A 4,069-nucleotide genomic window follows, 5' to 3' on the forward strand; every position below is an offset into this window, starting at 1 on the left:
CTAAAACTCATCAATAAGAACACAAACAACCTGATTTAAAAATGAGTCAAAGACCTTTAGAAACAACTTAAAATGGTCAAAAAGGCCGGGTACAGTGTGGCACACACCTGTAGTTCCAGCTACTCAGGAGGCTGAGGCTGAAGAATCACTTGCACCTGGAAGGTGGAGGTTGCAGTGAGCCAAGACTGCGCCACCACACTCCAGCCTAGGTGACAGAGGGATACTCCCTCTCAAGAATTAAAAAAAAAAAAAGTCAACAAATGATTTTAAAAATGGGTCAAAGACACCTCATCAAAGAAGATATACATATGGCATGTAAACATATGAAATGATGCTCCACATCATAGGTCATCAGAGAAATGCAAATAAAAACAATGATATACCCCTTCATATCTAGAGTGTCCAAAATCCCAGAACACAGAGAACAGCAAATGCTGCTGAGGATGTGCAGCAACAGAAATTCTCATTCATTGCTGGGGTGAATGCAAAATGGTCCAAACACTTTGCAAGACAGTTTGCAAGCTTCTTACAAAGTTAAATATACTTATAATCCAGTAATCATGCTCCTTGGTACTTACCCAAAAGAAATAATATCCACACAAAATTCTACACATGGATGTGTACAGAAGCTTTATTTATAATTGTCAAAACTTAGAAGCAACTAAAACGTTCTTCAGTAAGTAAATATATTAATAAACTGTGGTGTATCCAGACAATGTAATATTATTCAGCTTAAAAAGAAATGAGCTATCAGGCTGGGTGCAGTGGCTCAAGGCTGTAGTCCCAGCACTTTGGGAGGCCGAGGCGGGAGGATCACCTGAGGTTGCAAGTTTGAGACCAGCCTGACCAACACGGAGAAACCCCATCACTGCTTAAAATACAAAAACTAGCCAGGCGCAGTGGTGCACGCCTGTAATCCCAGCTACTCTGAGGCAGGAGAATCACTTGAACCCGGGAAGCAGAGGTTGCAGTGAGCTGAGATCACACCATTGCACTCCAGCCTGGGCAACAAGAGCCAAACTCTGTCTGAAAACAAAAACAAAAACAAAAACAAAAACAAAAACAAAAAACTATGAAATCATAAAAAGACATGGATGAAATTCAAAGGCACAGTACTCAGAAAAATAAATTTCCAACACCTAGTGAATGAATACAATTGTTTTATTCCATCCATAAAATGGAATACCACTTACTGATAAGCAGGAATAAAATATAATTGTCTGGTAGAGCAATGAATCTCAAATTATTTCTTGCTAAATTGCAAAAGCCAAACTCAAAAAGTTACACGCATTGTGATTCTATTGATATAATATTCTGGACCAGGCAAAATTGTAACAACAGAAAGCACGAGGCAAAATTGTAGCAACAGAAAGCACAACTGTAGTTGCCAGAACTTGGGAGTAAAGGAACATAATTGGCTACAAAGTGATAAAAGGACTTTATAGGGTGATAAAAATATTCTATAACTTGATGTGCTTTCATAATTGTATCAAAATTCATATAACTGACACCTATAAAGGGTGAATTTTTGTTTACATTAAAACTTTAGAAAACTAGCAATTACATAATTTATCATTGCTTCAGAATAAGTAATAACTAGAGCAATGTTCTGCTTCTTTTTTTTTTTTTTTTTTTTTAGATAGGGTCTCACTCTGTCACCCAGGCTAGAGGACAGTGGCACAATCTCTTCTGACTGAAACCCTTGCCTCCTGGGTTCAAGTGATTGTCTAGCTTCAGCCTCCCAAGCAGCTGGGACTACAGACATATGCCACCACGCTGGACTACTTTTTTGTATATTTTGGTAAAGACTGGCTTTTACCATGTTGGCCAGGCTGGTCTGGAACTCCTGACGTCAAGTGCTCTGACTGTCTCAGCCTCCTAAAGTTCTAGAATTACAAGTGTGAGCCACCATGCCCGGCCAATGTTCTGCTTCTTAGTGTGGATCCTGTTTACAGGATTGTGTTTGACTTGTAAAGTTTCAGCAAGCTGTACATTCTGACATGTATATTTCTCTATTTTATTCAATAAAATTAAAAAAAAACTTATTGTGTTGTAACTTTTGTAGGTCCTATAAACCCCTATTAATTTATTGCCCTTAGAATAAGTCTTATCATCTTACTGATTCTTCCATTAATAACATCATTAATCAATGTTTAATGAGTGTTCATTTTACATTTGTACGGGTCATGGTTTCAACATTTTGAAAATTATAGTTTAATGTTTTCAGGTCTGCCGGTTTCTCTGAAATTCTTAATTCTCTTAATTTCAAATACATTTGCCTTCACATATTTTCTTTCTATCTGCCTTCCTTATGTTTCATATAGTGAGTACTCACTCTTGTATTTTACAAAATTATTCTTGATTTAATTTTTTTATTACTTATATTTTTGGTTTATTATTCTGAGTTATATAAATTATTTTATGCCCTCCTGATGCCTAGTAATCTCATTTCTGATATATTTTATTTTCTCAAATATTTAGGCATTGTTTATCATTTTGTTTAACAATATTTAAGAGATATTTTATAGAGTACTCATTTGATTTATATAGGGTTTTGTTTCATGCCCTGAATATAGTACGTTTTAAAACATTTTTTTTTTTTTTTTGTTATTTTCGTCCTTTGTATTTTAACTATCATCATATGGAGTTCAGTTGCCATCTTCTTGCTCCATCCACGTTTAAATGTGCTGGGCATCTTGACCTTCAGAAGGTACATATGAAGTTGGTGACATATCAAGATAACTTTTCCAGGATTGTGCTGAAGGAATCACTCTCTAGCTTTCATTGTGGCCTAAAAATATTACTGTGTAGCTACTTTAGATCTCAAAGCTAAGCCTAATTTATAATCAAATTCTCCCTGCAGTTCCTTGAGCCCCATAGCTAGTCAGTTCTTGCCTTTCAAAGTGATCCTCTACACCTTCACATTTTGTGTTGCTCTAACAGTGTTCCGAAACCCACATCTCCCCAAACTCTCCTTTCTTAATGAAATTTTTCTTCCCAGTGATTCTACTTGACTCAGTTACCTTTTTTTTTTTTTTTTTTCAGCGTTTTGTTTTCCTTAAGGTGAAGACTTGTCCTACTGAAAGGGTTCATTGCTGCATATTTCTGAGATCCTTAATTACCTTGAGCACAGTTTTTTCAATCATTCACAATCCTTTGGTGACACCTGTATTGAGACTAGGCAGGGGTTGAGGTGGTAATTCACCTGAAACTTGTTACATATAAAAGCTTACCTACTCTTCCAGCTTGATTTTGCTGGGATTTTAACTCAATAAATTGCCTTTTCTTTTTACCAGTGGAATTTGAAAATTTACAAATTCCATGTGTTATAAGTACTGTTAATCCTTCCTTTTCCCTGTTAATTCTGCGTCGGGTTAAAAACATTTTTTTTTTTTTTTTTTTTTTTTTTTAATTTAATGAGATTCTGCTGCAACACGGTGCTTTGACTCAATTATTTTTATTTTCAGGTTTTGTGGTGGTGGCTTTTGATATAATTTTGTAAAAACAAATAAAAAATCATCCATTTATATATTTTTCACTTTCACTCATTTCATGTTTGCTGGCTTATTGATTTTTAAATATGTTCAGGGAGATTCTGAGTTTATTAATGAAAGTTTATGGCTGCCTTGCATCAGTTCATTTCCCTCTTTCCTTCCATCTCTTTCTACCATTTTCTTTCTTCTTTCATTCCTTCCTTCTTTTCTCTTTTTCTCCCTTTCTGTCTTTCTCCCATTCTCTCTCTCTACTTCTTTACTTATCAATGCAATGAGTAGAGGTGCAATTTTGTTGTATGGATATATTGAATAGTGGTGAAGTTTCGACTTTTAGTGTATCCATCTCCTAAATAATGTGAATGTTGCACCCATTAAGTAATTTCTTATTCTCCACACACCTCTGATTCTCTCACCCTTGCAACTTTCCATTGTAATTCATTCCACACTCTATGTCATATGTAGACATTATTTAGTTCCCACTTACAGGTGAGAACGTATCATATTTGACTTTCTTTTTTTTTTTAATTGTTTCATTTAGGATAATGGCCTCCAGTTTTATCCATGTTGCTACAAAA

This window comes from Cebus imitator, unplaced genomic scaffold (genome assembly GCF_001604975.1).
Source record: "Cebus imitator isolate Cc_AM_T3 unplaced genomic scaffold, Cebus_imitator-1.0 Scaffold622, whole genome shotgun sequence".
Lineage (NCBI taxonomy): Eukaryota > Metazoa > Chordata > Mammalia > Primates > Cebidae > Cebus > Cebus imitator.